Source organism: Rhinatrema bivittatum, chromosome 9 (assembly GCF_901001135.1).
Source record: "Rhinatrema bivittatum chromosome 9, aRhiBiv1.1, whole genome shotgun sequence".
NCBI classification, from domain to species: domain Eukaryota; kingdom Metazoa; phylum Chordata; class Amphibia; order Gymnophiona; family Rhinatrematidae; genus Rhinatrema; species Rhinatrema bivittatum.
Genome location: NC_042623.1, coordinates 216322485 through 216342313, shown reverse-complemented (window position 1 = coordinate 216342313; position 19829 = coordinate 216322485). Strand labels below are relative to the sequence as shown.

General features: G+C 44.0%; 1 protein-coding gene across 15 annotated transcripts in view; it reads right to left on the bottom strand.

Moving 5' to 3' along the window:
• The window catches only part of MBNL1 (muscleblind like splicing regulator 1), a 623451-nt gene that overhangs the window by 317050 nt on the left and 286572 nt on the right, over positions 1 to 19829 (bottom strand). The gene's annotated exons all lie outside the window — the stretch shown is intronic.

The window sequence follows — 19829 nt, the reverse complement described above, 5'->3', positions numbered from 1 at the left end:
AAAAGATATAGTTGCACTGGAGAAGGTACAAAGAAGGGCGACCAAAATGATAAAGGGAATGGAACACCTCCCCTATGAGGAAAGGCTAAAGAGGTTAGGGTTGTTCAGCTTGGAGAAGAGACGGCTGAGGGGGGATATGATAGAGGTGTTTAAAATCATTGAGAGGTCTAGAACAACTAAATGTGAATCAGTTATTTACTCTTTCAGATAATAGAAGGACTAGGGGGCACTCCATCAATTAGCAAGTTGCACATTTTAGAAAATTGGATAAAATTCTTTTTGGAGAAAATTCTTTTTCACTCAATGCACAATGAGCTCTGAATTTGTTGCCAGAGGATTGTGGTTAGTGCAGTTAGAGTAGATGGGTTTAAAAAAAGTCTGGATAAGTTCTTGGAAGGGAAGTCCATTAACTGCTATTATCAAGTTGACTTGTGCCCGAAATTTTCGATGGCCTGCGTGTGTTAAAACCAGGGGTTATGCACATGGCTGGGCCATGTGCACGCCAAGTGTATTTTAGAAGGGCCTGGCCATACACATAACCCCTGATATGCACAGAAGTGCCAGGCCAGCGAAAAGGGGCAGGCCAGTGGCATGGTCTGGGTGGTGAGGGGGCAGGTTTGTGGCCGACTGGGACAGCAGCCATTAGGCCCTGTCCTGGGGAAGCACGCACCGGCAACCAGCCAGCACACATAACTTTCTTCTGCTCTGAAGGAGCAGGTAAGTTATAAAACAAACAAAAAAAAATAGGGTAGGTAGGTAGGGTTTAGGGGTCAGGAAAGAGAGGTTAAATGTAGGAAGGTTAGGTAGGAGTATAGAGAAGTTCCCTTCCAATCCACTCCTTAATTGGAGCGGACTGGGAGGGAACAGGGGGTGGACCTATTGAGTCGCCGTACGTTTCTTTACAAAAACTCCCCCCATTGCACACGTGAGTGTGAACCCGCTCGCACATGTGGGTGCCAATTATAAAATCGTGCACGGCGACACACACATGTTATAAAATCGGCTGATGTGAGCGCACCGGGAACCGGTTTTAAAATTGACCCCAAACGGAATAGCCGCTGCTATTACTGTCATCAGTAGCATGGGATCTACTTCCTAGGTACTTGTAGCCTGGATTGGCCACTGCTGGAAACAGGATGCTGGGCTTGATGGACCCTTGGTCTAACCCAGTATGCCAATTTCTTATGTTCTTAGGTTTGGGGCGATTGGTGGTTTTACATACACAGTAGGAGGTATGAACAGCAAAGTTGACATCACTGAAGATTTTCTGGTGTTAGAATCAATGAAAGATACAAGAGAAGTTGATTTGTACAAAGCACTCTCTACCTAGCTTGCCTCTTCCTCTCTCACCCGGAATGATGTACGAGCAAAAAAACCTTTTGCTGTAACACGCCAATGGAGGATTAATCAATGCGCGAAGTGAAAATTAGCACTGGTATGATAAATATATCACAGCTTGCGGAAATTACCTATGCAATGCTGAAGCAGGGAAATCAGCCTATCCCTGCGGGCACTATTTCTGCTATAAATATAGGATTTTGATAAATCTAGGCCTGAGTCCTTAGTAAATCAAGCCCATATTGTTTTATGCCAACCATTAAAAAGGGTGTTTTGCCATTGTTCTGTTAAACTAATATTTCACAATTGGTTAGTGTGGTGCACAGTAACAAAATAGTTTGCAAATTCCCCTTCATGCACACACAGGTGGGAATGTTTACAAACAGAAAATGTATTTATTTTTATTTTTTTAAAAGAGCCCGTTAAAAGCTTCTTAAAATAACATTTATTTTAGTTTGTAGCTCCTGTATCTGTTTCAAATATATAATTAAAGCCATTATTTAGTTTCACTTAAAACTGCTAAAAACTTCCACTGCTTCGTAAGATATCAAACAGAATGACATACTGATTCTTACAGTTGACCTCTAAATTTAAGCCTGGAAATAAATATGGACATTTTTCTGTAAAAAAAAAAAGTGCTTCTGGACTTTTCCTCTCTTTGTGGAAAAATGTTCTTCCACAAACAGCCGGCTCCTTCTGACAGTGGTGATCATTTATTCCTGTCTTGTTAACAGTTCAAACAGCCCCTCAAGACCTCTTCTGCTTTCTCAATTATTACTGCCTCATTCAGGTTCATCTTAAACACTTTGCTCTTGTTTGGTAAATTGCATCTAAATTGCCCGATGAATGACAGATCAATTTCGCCTTTTCCCTGACCAAACTGCCCTGCCTATTAGCTTCAACCCCTCTCCTCTGACCACCAGCGACAGCGTGAAATCGCTGGTCATAGGGAAGAAGTGATGTGATAGCTTGGATGCTGTCAGCTTGAAAGCTTCACGGAGCCTGGTGTGCTGCTGCCTGATAATACATTAACAGAGCGGTGGAGCTGCTGCAGAGCTCTCGAGATATCTCCCTCTGACACGGCTTATAGCAACACACGCAGATGGGCTCCAGCCGAAAACGCCTCACAGCCTTTTTGTTCTTCGCTCTCCAAAAAATCTATTGTTTTTAATAAGTAGGACCAGGAAAATATATGGCTTGTTGTTCACCCGGCACAAAAGCACACATCTGAAACATCAGTAAGAAAAGAGATGCAATATCGTACTCTGATTCCTCAAGAAACATGCAGGATTAGTCATCAAAAGGATGGTGTTTCTCTAAACTAAGAGAGTTCAATTAAAAAAAAAATAAGGAAGGGTAAAAAAATTTGAACTTTTTATGATTTTTAATTTAGTGGTCAGTTAACCTCCTCTGCCTACTTCAGTCGGGACCTTCTTTAGTTCTGCCCTCTGCTGTTTATTGGGCGTGGGGGGTCTGAAGCTAGAGGTGCCATGGGTGTTCATTTGTAGCAACAGGTTTTCTCCTTTCAGTCTTCCTCTCTTCTCTTTAACGAGCCCATGCGTCAGCATAATTAAAGTGAAGTGAAGGACCATCCTCTGGATGATGAACGTGGACCATGGTGTCCTTCCAATCTCCACCACAAGTTCAGAGAGGATGATTGGTTAATAAATAATAGATGTTCAGCAATTGAAAGGGGAATGGGGATAAACTGCCTTCTCTTTCCCAAATGGCACCCATGGGCACAAGCAGAACTGCAGACTCTAAGCACAATGTATTGCTACTTTTTCTGAAAGACAACAGTGTAGGACTGCACCTGGATGCAACCTGACTTAGCACACCATCCAAAAATAATGAACATTGGCAACGAATGGATTTTGTAAGTTCCTTAGTTTCATAATAAATGGAAACAATATAAACAATGGCTGGAAGACCTCATTGAACTACACCATCTCCTTCCTAACTGAACACAATACTTTTGTCTCAATACTAATCATTTTAATTTTAATTTCTAGCTGCTATGACATATATAAATAGCCTCAGATTTCTGCATAAAAATGCATTGGAGAATAATAACTTTGTTATACTTAAGGACAACGACTTTCAAACAGGCGCGCAGGCACACATGTGCATCAGCATATGCCAGAGACATGACCATTTATAACATGCACGCACATATGCACATGTTATAATGCAGCTTAGGGGTGCATATGTGTGCACCCAGTTTTGCAAGTGGGCACGCACAGCAGTGTAAAGCAGGGTTTGAGCCGCTCGTGGGGGAATTTTATAACAGGCGCGCGTCCATGCCACCACCAGTTTCACCAGTTTGCCCACCAGTTCTCCCAGTTAGGTCCTGCAAACCTGGTTCTTTACCCTGCACTCCCCTCAGTTACCCCAGACCCCTTAAACCCCTCAGGGATACCTGCATATTTTTTTTAACTTACACCTCCTCCATAGCAGAAGTAAACTTACGCAGCACTGGACCTGGGCACACGCCAAGACGCGTAGGTACTTGCGTGTACATCTCTTGGCTCATTCCCTACCCATACTGCACCCCTTTTTCGTTTGAAATGAGATATTCACATATCGGGAGATGTGTGCACATGTAGGCAGCTTGTAAAATTGGATGGTCATGCTCATGGCCTACACACACGCACATCTCCCGCATGGAACCAGCTTTTAAAATTCACCTTTAAATTTAAAAAAATAAACAGCCATTCCTGAAATGAAAAGGTCTTCTCTCTCTCTCTCTCTTTTTTTTCTTTTAGAAAAACTACAAATTAAAAGCTTTGTTGACACGAAGTAACAAGCTTAGGGCCTCATTTTCTAAAGTATTGCAGGCCTGCAATACTTTAGGAAATGAGGGGCAGGGGGCCGAAATGGGGGGCGGGCCTGCGCTAGCCGGCAGCAATCGCACTGTCGAGGTGCGATTGCTGCTGGTTTCACACCCAATAGTGCCACCATAGGAGGTGTAGCTATTGGGAGCGAACGCGGACGCAAAAAGGGCCTTACCTTTTCGTCGTTCGCGTCGGCTTTGCAGAGTCGGCCCCGTTGACACCCCGACTCCTCCTCTTCTGGGGCCGACTCCGCCCCCATTTGGTATCGCACACGAAAAGGGACATTTCGCGTGCAAAACGTCCCTTACTGCGTGCGATACATTTAGAAAATAAGGCCCCTAATCTCCATTTGTACAGCTGAGCACTACTCACAGTTGACACTTACATATCCCTTTAATAGTATCGGTAGACAGTAAAGTAATGCCTCTACTCAAAGACAAACAGCAAAACTTTTTCAGATTTAGAATTAGGGTTAATTTAATTGACCTATATATTTGTACTTTTTTGCAAGTTACTTTTAAATTTAGCACAGCTTCAGAGTCTGGCAGTTGCAGGTTAAAAAATGATTTTCTCTAGATAGAAAAGAACCTAGAAATTAATGCAGTATATTTTCTAGCATTGTATTAGCAATGTGACAAGATATAAAGAGAATTATATACTATCCATTTAAAGAATCTGCTGAGTAACAAAATAAGCAAAAATCATTATACAATGCTGAACCAGATATTGCAAAAGAAAGCATGCTGCAACTAGCACATTATTAATATTGCAAGAATATTTTTGTAAACAAATTAATTTCTTCTTGTTTTTCATACTAACTGGAAATTGTTAAAAGATTACTAGAAAATAGTACCTCAACTGACAACAAAGTGAAGACGAATTGATGTATAAATACACTGAGTCATAACTGAATTATACAGTGATGCTATTTTTGGGGGAGAGAGAGGGTTTAAAATGTATGCATGGGCAAGTTTTTATATTTGACTTTTGATTAGCTGTTAATGAATACAAAATAGGATTTTGTAGATATGAATTATGGGCCTGATATTCAGCACCATTTAGCCAGATAGGTTCTGACTTATCCAAAATTAGTGCTGGTGTCTGAATAACTGACAGCATTCAGCAGCCGCCCCTTAGCCAGATAACTACTTATAGGGCTAGGTAGTTAGCTGGCTAAGTGGTGGGTGGGACAGAGGCTTAATGGGAGCAGCTATTTATCCAGCTAACTTAGGCCTGGATTTTCCATTCTCACCAGAGAATGGTGAATCCAGCGGTAACGGGGGGGGCGGGGGGCAAAGGGGGGGGACGGGCCTGCAAAAGCTGGCAGCGATCGCACCAGCGCAGTGTTATCACTGCCGGCTTTTGCACCCAATAGCGCCACCATGAAAGGTGGCGCTATTGGGTGTGCTTCTGGCGGCAATAAAGTGGCTTACCTTATCGCCGCCAGCAAAGATACCGCCACGTTCGCCTCCTCGCCGCCCCGACTCTGCCCCCACTTGCTATCGCTCGCGAAAAGTCCCTTTTCACGTGTGATATGGATAGAAAATGACCCCCTTAGCTTTTATGCAGGTATATAGATAACTGGATAAACATATCTAGCTAACTAAGGGCCTCATTTTCTAAAGTATCGCAGGCCTGCGATACTTTAGGTAATGAGGGGCAGGGGGGCCGAAACGGGGGGGCGGTCCTTCGCTAGCCGCAGCGATCGCACCACCACGGTGCGATCGCTGCCGGTTTCGCACCCAATAGCGCCACCATAGAAGGTGTAGCTATTGGGCGCGAAATAGGACGCGAAAAAGCCCTTACCTTTTCGTCGTCCACGGCGTCTTCATGGAGTCGGCCCTGGTGACGCCCCGACTCCTCCTCTTCCGGGGCTGACTTCGCCCCCATCTTGGTATCGCATGCGATAAGGGACTTTTTGCGTGCGAAACGTCACTTATCGCGTGCGATCCGTCTGGTAAATGACCCCCTAAAAGTGTACATTCAGCAGTGTGGCTGCCCCACTCAAATGCATGCGCTAAGAAAAAGGGGTCTTTATGGACATTTTTGTAGTATCACAGCCTGCAATAATTCCTTTTTGGCATCTTGGGGGAGGGGGAGAGAGAGAAAGAATACCTATAAGGTTTTCATAGTAGTCAAGTATTTACATCTCTATAGGAGGGGCATCTAATAGGTCGAGGTAAGGTGTTGGTGGTGGTTTAGGGTTTAGGGGCCAGTTTTTCATGTAGAGTAAGACATACGAACAGCACAGTACACTTCGGTGAAGATTTGATGTTATTTGGAGTGAGAAAAGTTTCACAAATATGACATTTATACTATGTTCTCTCACCCTAGCTTGATGACTCTATAACAGGGTACCATCAAGCTAGGGCGAGATAACCTAGTACAAAATTTTCAGGTGTAGTTATTTCCAGCATTAAAACTGTGTGATATTGCCCCTCATTTTGATAAATCCTTCCCAAACTCCTCCCTAATTCCGCCCCTTCCCAAAATTTGCATTTGTGCCATGCGCTAGCATTATTATCGCATGCGTTAATGCCATAACACATTTTGATGAATGACACTGTTGGTGCGGTAGAGTGGGAAAACATTTTTTATCATGGAATAGGGCTCAAGACACCTACACATCCCTGCTGGGCCAAATAAAATACATTTTCTTACCTGCCCTGTCTTCCAAAGTATTTATGTTAGGGAGAAGTTTAATAAGCCTGATACTTCACTTTCAATGCATATACAGCATAGTTCTCTGATTCAACAGCAGGGAAGAAGAAAAACTGATACTTCACACATCCAGCAGAGCTCTCTGCTTCAACGGCAGGGGAGAAGAAAAGAGGGTTCGCACTCAAAAAGCGGGGAGTAGCTGGCTTGTTACGGCTGTTACTACCCCAAACCAAATGTGCCTGATACTTCACTTTCGATGCACATCCAGCATGGCTCTCTGCTTCAACAGCATGGGAGAAGACTGATACTTCACGCATATCCAGCATAGCACCCTGCTTCAACGGCAGGGGAGAAGAAAAACAACCAATAAGGGTTGTATAACATAGTCTGGGTAAAACAAATAAGCATGGGTGTAGCTTGCTTATTGCGGCGGCTACTACCCCTAACTAATCAAGCTAGATATTTCACTTGGATGCAGCTCCATCACTGCTCTCTACATTAAAGGTGGGGGTGGAAGGGAAATAGAACCAAGAGCTAAGAGAAACAGATAAGTATGAGAGAAAAAATGTGTGAAGCTTGCTGGGCAGACTGGATGGGCCATTTGGTCTTCTTCTGCCGTCATTTCTATGTTTCTATGTTTCTATGTTAATGGATTTGCACGCACGTATGTATGTGCACAACAGCAGTGTCCACATATGCCCATTTTATAAAGTGTGCACACAGGCGTGCACACACATTGCAAAAAGCCCTCCTTTGCACATGCATGCCCATTGCCATGCATTTTTAATGGACACGCACATGTGGGCACAAATCCTGCTTCTACCACATAAGTGGAGAGATATCAAAAGGGGAGGTGCACTGACGCCATTGCCAGTTTCACCAGTTTTTTCCCAGTTTGCACAGGCAAGGGATTGGACTTCCTAGCCCCCTAATTTATATAATCTTCCTTTCCCCCTGTCAGTCCCAACCCATAATAGCAAGCTAACTTATTAAGTTTACTTTGAGGATGTACAACCCATCCATACCAGAAGTAAAGTTATGAGGCAGGAAACCTCAGCGCGTGGTTGTGTGCTTAAGTTTATATGAGCACATCTATTGGTCTCCCTCCACATGCCAATGCCCCACCCCTTTTTCTAATTTTTCACGTGAGCACAATGGGAGATATGCACGGTCTGACTTGAATATGTACCTGTTGGTTTGGGTGTGTGACACGCTAATGTATTGCACACCACGATAAGCTATTTGTGCAAGGTACGATTTTTTGCAACATGATGCAGCATCCCTAAAATTTGCATAACCATGTCGGGTTTTTTTTTACAGCGACCACTAACATGCAATAATCCTATGATAAATATATATTTTTCATGAATAAGCCAAAGTTAGGATCTTAGAAATGATTTTCAGAACTAGGCACCTAATTTAAGGGGCCTACATCTTTGCAAATAAATAGCAGCCTAACTTTTAGTATCTTAAATTTATGTGAATTTTCAGCTGAAAACTTAGGTACCTAATTTAGAAGCCTAAATTTAGGAGCTCAGTTTTTGTGGACTATTGCCCCCTATTATTTTAAGAGCCTTATAAAAAAATGTGACTTTGACTTTACAGTCATTGACATAAATAAAAAGATAGTATACTAATTAATTCCCTGTTTATAGATGCAAATAAAAAGAAAAATATTGGATAAAACATACGTGCAGTATTTATAACTATTGGGCTAGCATCATATATTAACATGCAGTTAGCTTGGCATCAATGTTATTTTAAGTCAGTGTGCATTTATCGGCAATACATTCATGTGTGCATTTCTTATTATTTTTTTCAATTTGGCATTAAAGCAGCAGTTGTCTGGGATGAAATATGCTTATAATCAAAAGATTTATTTAAAAAAATACCAAGTAACATGCTCAAATTTATCAAGAAGAAATATGGTTCACACAAAAATGTAGGGATGTTTTGAAATTTAGGCAAAAAGACATGCTAGAGATTGATATTGGTTTAATCGTGAGACAGTTCTGTAGTATGCTAATATCTAATATAATAATAAAGACTATTTTTATTCATGATAATACAAATATTACAAAAGAGAGTGGGTGGGTGGGTGAGTAGTTAGAATAGACTGGGAACTGGAAGAACTTCTGCCACTGACCTTTGTGGTGTCCTTCGGCAAGTCACTTTGAGGCTGATGTCCTAACCCATAGAATTTACCTTGAGTTACTGGCTGTTTTGCAAACAGTTTTGCTAGATACTAATTAGCCAAGGAACACCTGCAATTAACTGGCATAATTTTGGAATGGCAAAGCATGAACCTGGCCTGAGACACAGTGTTTCACAGAAACCGACACACACACACACACCACTCCAAGTATCATTGAACGTCTCTGGTGGTTTTAGTGGCTCCTCTCTACCTGGATCCCTGTGCACTTAAAATAGATTTTTAAAATGCCATGGGGCAGATTTTAAAAGCCCTATGCGTGTAAATCCAGGCAAAGGTCAAGTTCCAGGCGGCGATCAAGAGTAGTCAGGTCACAGGCAAAGGCCCTGTTCCAGCATCTCCTGTGTCTCTTGTTCCAGCGTATTCTGTTCCAGCGTCTCCTGTTCCTTCGTCTCTCCATTCCTGGTAGTACCCTTCAGACTGATCTCACAGTACTGACCTTTGCCTGTTCTCTGACTACTCTTGTTTGCTGCCTGACCTGACCTGTGCCTGAACTCCGACTACTCTTGATCACCGCCTGGAACTTGACCTTTGCCTGTGACCTGACTACTCCTGATCACCACCTGGAACTTGACCTTTGCCTGTGACCTGACTATCCCCGGATTGACCTCTGTTACCGACCCTGCTTTGGCTGACCATTCTGGACTGATACTCTGGCCTTGATCCTCGCTATATACTCGGACACTCTCTTCTGGCCTCCTGCGACCTTTGGACTTCCCTGTTTGCACACCGACCACACACCCTTGTTCGTGGTAGGCAACCCCTTGAACTTTATCTCTAAGAGACCCTGCGAGACCCACCTAAGACCAGGCGGCCCGGGTAACCAAGGGCTCATCCTGAGGGAACCTCGGCTTGCTATTGGCGAAGCTCCAGCTAGCCTCTGTCTCCTCTTGTGCTCCGCCTTCTGGTGGCAGGCTCTCTCCGGGTCCGACCGGAGGCCCATACCAATCCTGCACCAGGCCAAGGGTCCACCTCCAGCGCAACACTATTGTGGAATTTAACTATGCCTTTTTAATTTGTGTTATGCCTGTGATAGCTATGTGTTATGGCCACAACGGGATTTGTGATATTTATTGCAAATCCTGTTTCGGGTAGGGAGAGAGCCTCTATGGAGGCACACATATTATTCAACTTTTTATACCTCTTTAAGAGGGGCCATTCTGAACTCAGGATAAGGTTTTGGTGGTGAGCTATGTTTTGGGAGGCAGTTTTACATACACAGTAAGAGGTACAAACAGCACATCCAACATAGTGAGCGTCAAGGCCAGAGAGTCAGTCCAGTGAGACAAGGAAGGAACCAAGGTATGGGTCAGGAGCAGGAAACAGGAACAGAGTCAGGATCAGGAACCAGGAATGATGGGCAACGAGCACACGATCAAACATGGAGACCTATTGCCAAGGCAAGGAACTAGTGGCGGAGCTCTGCCTTATATACCAGGGCCCGATGATGTTATCATCTGGGGCCGTGGGCTAGTTTCCCGCCTCGGTCCCTTTAACTATACAAGAGGCACGCGCGTGCCTAAGCCAAGGCCCGCAGAAGGCTGGTCGATGGCGTCTCCCCGCGGGCCACACAGAGAGACCTGCCGGGAGCTGAGGAGGTCCGAGGAGGAGTCAGGAACAGCCGAGGAGGCAGCAGGCGCTCAGGGGCGTAGGTGACTGCCCATAGCCATGAGCGAGGATGGTCTGGGTCCGGGAACAGCACTGCAAGGGTGAGTAGGGCCTGGATGCGGGGCCTACCACAGATGGGGACGCACAACAGTACCCCCCCTTTATGCCCCCCTCTTGGATGCTGGGGTTTGCCCAGATGGGCACGATGGAAATGGAGGTGGAGTTGCTTGTGCAGGATGTTACTCACAGGCTCCCAGGAGTTCTCCTCGGGGCTGTAACCTTCCCAAGAGAGAAGGTACTCCCAGCGGTGGCCACTTCTTCGGCAGTCAAGTACTTGATACGTTGTATCAGTTTCCGTGGTAAGCTGGGAAGGTTCAGGAGCCTTATGAGAAAGTCATGAAAGTACCACAGGTTTGAGCAGAGATACGTGGAAGGAATTATGTATCCCTAAAATCGGTGGTAACCGGAGCTGGTACATAACCGGCCCAATATGCCGAGTAATGGAGAATGGGCCAATAAACCTTGGAGCAAATATCTGTGAGGGGAATTTAAGTTGAATGTAATGGGTGCTTAGCCAGACCTTTTGGCCTGGCTGAAACTCTGGAGCCAGATGACGGTGGGTGTCAGCAGATTTCTTGGCACGAGCCGCAGCCTGGCGGAGGTATTGATTTGTTTGGGTTCAAAGCGCTTGGAAGGCATCTGCTGTAGCCTGAGCTGCCGGCGAGGGCACAGACAGTGGAATTGGCAGTGGAAGCCGAGGTTGTCTGCCATACACAATGGAGAAAGGAGAAACTCCGGTGGCTGCTGAAATGTGAGAATTGTGAGAAAATTCTACCCAGGGTAACAACTCCGACCAGTTGTCCTGCTGATTGTTTGAAAAGGCGCGAAGGAAGTTCTTAAGTGAGCGGTTTGTGCGCTCGGCCTGGCCATTGGCCTGAGGGTGGTAAGCTGTAGTCAAATTAATGGTAATTCCGAACTTCTTACATAAGTAGCGCCAGTAATGGGCAACAAACTGGGGGCCCCTGTCCAAGACAATGTCCGTGGGAAGGCCATGGAGGTGGAAAACATGCTGAAAAATGAGACGCTAGTTCCGGGGCCAATGGTAAGACAGGCAAAGGAACAAAATGGGCCATTTTGGAGAATCGGTCCACGATGACCCAGATGACCGTATTCCCCTTGGACAGTAGGAGGTCCACCACAAAGTCTGTGGATAAATGAGTCCACGGCACTTCTGCTGCAGGTAGTGGCTGGAAAAGGCCCCAAGATCATCCTACTGGTGGCTTCTGGACAACCAGTAGTATTGTTAGAGTAAGCATAGTGTTTGGGCACATCCAGGATGGCCAACTAGCTTGGAGTCATGCACCCAATGTAGGACCCTTTCTCGGAGCCGGCGAGGCACGATGGTCTTTCTGGCTAGGTCCGTGACTGTGGCTCACAGGCAGATACAGGAAGGGTCTATGATGTGACTCAGCTCATCATGAACATCATCAGGGTCAAAGGAACGAAAGAGAGTATCCGCTCGGAGGTTCTTCTCCACCGGACAGAAACGGAACTCAAAATTGAAGCACGAAAAGAATAGTGCCTAACGGGCCTGCCGAGGATTGAGACGCTGGGCATGTCTGAGGTGCTCGAGGTTCTTATGATCTGTAAAGACGGTAGGAAGGAACCAAGACAAGGAAGGAATCAAGGTATGGGTCAGGAGCAGGAACCAGGAATGGAGTCAGGATCAGGAACCAGAAACGAAGTCAGGATCAGGAACCAGGAACGATGGGCAAGAGCACACGATCACACATGGAGACCTGTTGCCAAGGCAAGGAACTAGTGGCGGAGCCCTGCCTTATATACAGGGCCCAATGATGTCATCATCCGGGGCCGCAGGCTAGTTTCCCGCCACAGTCCCTTTAAAAGTACGGGAGATGTGCACGTCTAAGCCAAGGCCCGCAGAAGGCCAGTCGACAGCGTCTCCCCGCGGGCCACGCAGGGAAATCTGCCGGGAGCTGAGGAGGTCCATGGAGGAGTCAGGAACAGCTGAGGTGGCAGCAGGCGCTTGGGGGCAAAGGCTGCCCACAGCCACGAGCAAGGATGGTCCGGGTCCAGTATCAGCACTGCAAAGGTGATTAGGCCCGGATGTGTGCCTACCGCGGACGGGACACGCAACAGTCTATTACTTCTGTAACCATTCCTTTTAGTTTTTATTTCATTTTCTCATTTTATTCTAGTCTACCTTTTTAAAGTTAAATGCTACTAGTCATTTTACTTAATGTCCTCCCTGTAGTGATTATAAAAATGAATTGCATTATAATCACTAATGTTAAGTGGCCTCTCCACCATCAAAACAGTTAAAATATTACTTTCTATTAAATTGCATCAGAACTTTGCCCAAATATAATAAAATATCAGATAATAGTGCTTAAAACTCTGTTAAAATAAAATAGCAATTTGGTTATCTGATTCACTCCAAGTTTTATGAATCTTTCTGAAATAAATCTAAAATCTGGGAAATAAATTCTCAAGAATCCTCTTATCAGACTCCATTCTTAATCACAGGGATGGTAACTTTTGAAAAAGCGTGCAGGCGCACATGTGCTCGTGTTCGTCAACCCGCATTCACAGATGCGCAAATGTTATAAAATAAGCTAGATGCATGTACATATGCGTGCAATTTTAAATGTGCACAAAAATGTCGTGTCTACCACCTAAGAGGGTCATTTATCAAAGTGCTATATGGCATTTTCACATGCAAAAAATGCCTTTAATGCATGCGAAAGCACCATAACGTTTGGTGCAATGTAAATGAGAAAAAGGGGAGGATATTTGGCCAAGAGGTGTGAAGCTGTATTGCATGGCTTTAATGTGAATTTTAACTACACCTTTTCATTTGTGTAATAGGGCTTTATTGTGGTGTTTTTTTATACATGCTGTTTTGAGTGGTTTTAAGTTGCTAGAGAACCAGCCAAGCTATCAAGGCCTGAGAGAGAGAGAGAGAATCTAGCTGTACTGCCCTAACCCTAGATAGGTATTTATATCTCTATGGGAGGCCTCATCTTTGGGTGAGTTTCCTCACTCCAAAGGTCATCAAATCCTCACAAGAGAGTAATGTTCTGTTCATACATCTCACTTTGAATGTCAAAGTGGTCCCTAACCCTTACACTAATACCTAAACCTCACCTCGAGTTACTAGGTAGGCCTCCCATAGAGATATAAATACCAATCTAGTGTGAGGGTATCATGGCTAGGTTCTTTCTCCCTCTCCTCTCTCTCTCTCTCCTCTCTACAGAAGCTTAACCATGGTCCCCCCAGTGGTTGAAGCTTAACCATAGTCCCCCCAGAGGTTGTACATAGGAAATATATCAATTCTGCACTTATCACAAAGTGTGAAAAAGTTATCACAATTTACACTAAGATAGCACTTTGCATAGGTATTATTGCAATAAACTGCCTATTACCATAAAACACACCCCCTTTTCCTATCACATGCAATATTTAGTGCATTTTGATAAATCCAGGCCTAAGTGAGGAAATTTTACAAGGGATGCACGCTGCCATAGCTAGTCATACCCAGTTAGCACTTCCAAACCCCCCCTAGTTTAATAGCCTCCCTTCCCCCGTTAGCCCCAACCATTAAATCTTTGTTGACTTTCCTACATTTTTAAAATTCTTACACGCCATTCATAACAGAAGTAAACTGACCCTGCAGGGACCCCAGCATGCACAAGGGTGGAGAAGAATTTATGCAACATTTCTTGGCCAGGCCCATGACATGCCCATGCCCCATCCACTCCATGCCCCTTTCTAGAAACATTTTGCTTGTGCGTGCAGCAGGAGATGTGCACATCTGTAGGCAGCATTTAAAATTTGCTCAGCGCATGCCAGCCCAACTCGTGCTCATATCTCCCTGTTTTGGCATGCGCAGAGCTTTTAAAATTCAACTTAAAACTATTCATCATCATCTATCTATATCAGATTTTTTATATGAAATTCATATTGGTGGTTGTATGTCTTCTGTAACTTGCTCTCTGGGCCATAAGAAAAGAAATCAAGTAGAAATAAATAAATACATAAATCAATCAAAACCTGGGTAAGGCAACTGTGCCTATATCGGATTCATTATAGATTACTGTTGCTTCATCTTTTTCTAAGTATGCCAGGCTCTATTTTACTAGTTGATCAAACCTGAAGAACATCTTTCAGGAATCGTCCATTCTTTCTAAATGTTTCCATATTGAAGTGGAGGAGTAGCCTAGTGGTTACAGCAGCAAGCTGAACTGAAACCAGAATTTAAATCCCACTGATTGATGCTGCTTGTAACCTTGACAAAGTCACTTTATCCTCTATTGCCTCAGGTACAAACTTAGATTATTTTTAGTCCTATAGGGATGGAGAAAAAACTTTCTATACCTTGAGCTAACAATGAAAAGGTATGATCCAAACAACTTTGCATAATATTTGTTGAGTTTCTCATTCACAGTATAAAGCTTTAGTTTTTTATATCTTTATTCTTAATTATATATAGTCTATTAACCAATCTTAAAAATCTTAATTTCTGCTGCTTAAATTCTGATAATATCTTTGTTATGCATAATCCACGTTTCTTATCCATAGAAAGTATTGGTGCTTCTATAACTTCATAAATTTCAGCTGTGTTTTCTCTTCTATTTTGCCCCTTTTATGTTGTATGGATGGCTCCTCAGTGATTGAACTAAGAACATAAGAACATGTCATACTGGGTCAGACCAAGGGTCCATCAAGCCCAGCATCCTGTTTCCAACAGTGGCCAATCCAGGCCATAAGAACCTGGCAAGAACCCAAAAACTAAGTCTATTCTATGCTACTGTTGCTAGTAATAGCAGTGGCTATTTTCTAAGTCAACTTAATTAATAGCAGGTAATGGACTTCTCCTCCAAGAACTTATCCAATCCTTTTTTAAACACAGCTACACTAACTGCATTAACCACATCCTCTGGCAACAAATTCCAGAGTTTAATTGTGCATTGAGTGAAAAAGAACTTTCTCCAATTAGTTTTAAATGTGCCACATGCTAACTTCATGGAGTGCCCCCTAGTCTTTCTATTATCCGAAAAAGTAAATAACTGATTCACATTAACCCGTTCTAGACTCTCATGATTTTAAACACCTCTATCATATCCCCCTCAGCCATCTCTTTTCCAAGCTGAAAAGTCCTGATCTCTTTAGTCTTTTCTCTTAGGGGAGCTGTTCCATTCCCTTTATCATTTTGATAGCCCTTCTCTGTACCCTCTCTGTCGCAACCATATCTTTTTTAAGATGCGGCGACCAGGATTGCACACAGCATTCAAGATGCGGTCTCATCATGGAGCAATACAGAGGCATTATGACATTTTCCGTTTTATTCACAATTCCCTTTCTAATAATTCCCAACATTCTGTTTGCTTTTTTGAGTGCTGCAACAGACTGAACTGATTATTTGAATGTGTTATCCACTATGACGCTCAGATCTCTTGGGTGGTAGCTCCTAATATGGAACCTAACATTGTGTAACTATAGCATGGGTTATTTTTCTCTATATGCATCACCTTGCATTTATCCACATTAAATTTCATCTGCCATTTGGATGCCCAATTTTCCAATCTCAGATGGTCTTCCTGCAATTTATCACAATCTGCTTGTGATTTAAGTAGTCTGAACAATTTTGTATCATCTGCAAATTTTATTACGTCACTTGTATTTCTTTCCAAATCATTTATAAATATATTGAAAAGTTTTGGTCCCAATACAGATCCCTGATGCACTCTACTGTCCACTCCCTTTGGGGCGGATTTTAAAAGGCGCGCAAATAGCCTACTTTTGTTTGCACTCCAGGCGCAAACAAAAGTACGCTGGATTTTAGTAGATACGCGCAGAGCCGCGCGTATCTGCTAAAAACCTGGATCGGCACACGCAAGGCTATGGATTTTGTATAGCCGGCGCGCGCCGAGCCGCGCAGCCTACCCCCGTTCCCTAGAGGGCCGCTCCGAAATCGGAGCGGCCTCGGAGGAACTTTCCTTTGCCCCTCCCCTCACCTTCCCCTCCCTTCCCCTACCTAACCCACCCGCCCGGCCCTGTCTAAACCCCCCCCTTACCTTTGTCGGGGGATTTACGCCTCCCAGAGGGAGGCGTAAATCCCCCGCGCGCACAGCGGGCCTCCTGTGCGCCGGGCCGCGACCTGGGGGCGGGTACGGAGGGCGCGGCCACGCCCCCGGACCGCCCCGGGCCGTAGCCACGCCCCCGTACCCGCCCCCAAAACGCTGCCGACACGCCCCCGAAATGCCGCGACGACCGGGGCCCGCCCCCCCAACACGCCCCCCGACACGCCCCCTTGGAGAACCCCGGGACTTACGCGAGTCCCGGGGCTCTTGCGCGCGCCGGGAGGCCTATGTAAATAGGCTTCCCGGCGCGCAGGGCCCTGCTCGCGTAAATCCGCCCGGTTTTGGGCGGATTTACGCGAGGAGGGCTCTGAAAATCCGCCCCTTTATGTGTTACATCATCACCATAGCTAAAAGTAATGTAACAATCATGTATGTAATTAAAAATGTGAAACTTGTTCAAAAACATAGCTGCCATTTTCCTTCAAAAACTATTGTTTGTGTTTTCTTTAAGGATTTTTTCAGATTATAGCTCTAACAGAATAGATGTAGTTCTTAAACTGTTTCTGAAGTTCTTTTTCAGTTTTATGCCATCAGCAAAAAATATCACCTTTCTAAATGCATTGAGATTCAATGGATTTCTGGGGTCAATTAATTTCTTCTGTTCTCTAAAAAAGCCATTTGATAGGTAGAATCCTTATCTAACTCATGTGTATTTAATTGATTTTGTAATTGTCTTTTTACAATCCATAGAGCTTTGTGCTTTCATACACTGTAGACTTTCCATGGCATTTGTTGATTCTCTCTTTTTCAAGATTTGCCCTAAAGTATTGCAGTCAACTTTGTCAATGGCTAAAGTCTCTGTTTTCTATTAGTTGTACTTCCAAAATATGCAGGTTAATTATTTGCTTCAAGTCAGAAGTTAAACAGAATCACCATTGTAATTGACAAATAAAGTTTATATTTGTACACAGGCATACTACATATGACAATAATGGAATAGGTGAACCAAATCTGTAGTTAAAATGCAGCATGAAATATGACACTAAATATATAAAATCAGTATCAACTTGATTATTACCAGTATATAGGTATTCACTAAGAATTGCCAGTATTGATTCATCAATATAATGTAAAGCTGAAAAATTGCTATAAAAGATAGTTATCCTATCTGCCATAGGCAAGAGCTTCTCTTTGTTCTGCTTCCAAAATATAAGAACATTTGACAGGAAAACCATATGTTTTATATAGAGGAAATGATACTTCTTAAAATATATCTCATCCTTTCTAATGGCACGTTTTATTATAAATTACAATATGCACTAAAGTTGGAACTGCTCTTCCTTCATCCAAGATGGCCACGATTGATTTTGGTCTCCATCTGGCTGTAGCAGTACTATGTAACTGAAGAACAGGCTCCCTCACAGTGACTCCCAGTACCTAAAATAGAGCAGCACTTCATTTGGCTGCATGCAGAGTAATCTATCCTTTCAAATTTCCTTGCTGTGAATCACTTTCAGTGATCACATGAGTGAGATGAACGTCAGCACTGAAAAAACTGCAACAAGATCTTGAAAAAAAAGAAAGAAAGAAAGAAACCCAAACAGGGATCTCACCTTTTCTTCAAGACCCAGACCCTGGTGATCACTACAGAATCCCTCTGTCAGTAATTGTTTCAACTCGGCTATTCTGTGAGGGCATGGCATCAAGTTGGTAGGATCAAGATAACAAAATTATGTTATGAATACTAGAATCAAAACATTCTCTAAAACACCATGACAGTCTCAGAGCAAAGGTGATATCATTGGCGGGAAGTATGTGTGGTGTGTGTGTGTGTGGGGGGGGGGTGGGGGGGGGGGGGGGGGGGGGCGGCGGAGGGTACAATAGTAGAGAATCTGAAAATGAAAGCACAAACTTTACAGATTTAGAAACCTCTCAGCAGATGGTACTTGTTGTACTTGTTTATTGTCATAATCTGCTGTAATTGTATTGTAAAGAATGTCTCATCTCTGTATTACAAATGGACAAAGGTGTGCTTAGTAGAGATGTGAATCAGTACCGGACTTGTTTCCGGTATCGGGTTCGTAGATCCGTGGGAAATCTTCATTTCCTGTGGTTGTGAACGCTTTTTTTTTTTTTTTTTTTGGCTGTCCTGAGCCGAAAAAAAAAACAAACACCCCGACCCTTTAAATTGAATTATTTAGAATCCCCCACCCTCCTGACCCCCCTCAAAACTTTTCTAAAGTACCTGTTGGTCCAGCCCCTGTCACATGGTAAGGGCAAAGGGCCATTGGCGCCATTTTGATTACTGGCAGCCGATGGCCAGAGAGTGGCTCCTGGGACCTCTGCTGGACTACCAGGTACTTTAGAAAAGTTTTTTTGGGGGGGGGGTGGGGGGGGGGGGGGATTCTAAATAATTCAATTTAAAGGGTCGGGGTGGGTTTGGGGGTTGTTTTTCTGTGTGCCCTTTTTCCTTCCTCCCCCCCCCCAAAACAATAAGAAAACCGCACGAAAATTTTGTGGGGTTTTCCTATCGCTTTCGGGGACCCCCCGATACCTCATAGATGAGAAGATATTGTATGATATTTTCATCCGTCAGAAAAGCGATTCACATCCCTAGTGCTTAGGTACTTGTTAATACAATCCTTTAGATGGAGTTGGCAAAAGAATAAGAATCATTTAGGGCAGTGGTTTTCAACAGGTGTGTCAGGACACACTAGTGTGTCGCAAGGTCATGGAAGTTGTGTCACAGACCCAGTAGAAGGCTGCTCTTTCCTCATCAGTCTGGACAGGAGTTGGCTGATTTCTCCTTTATTGGGTATGACAGAAGCTGCTCTTGCTTCCTTCTCTTCTTCTTGGCCCAGTGGGCAGTTATTCCCTTCACTTTCACCCAGATCAGAGCAAGATATCACCAACTCCTGTTCATATGGGCCCGGCAGGACTCAAACTTTATCTTCCTCTGCCTGGCCTGGCAGTGAGATGCTGATTCTCTCTTCACCCCATGGCACCCGGACATGAAAACAGGAGCATTGAGGGAGATAGGTGCGTGCTCTATAGATCCACTGCTGACTTCCG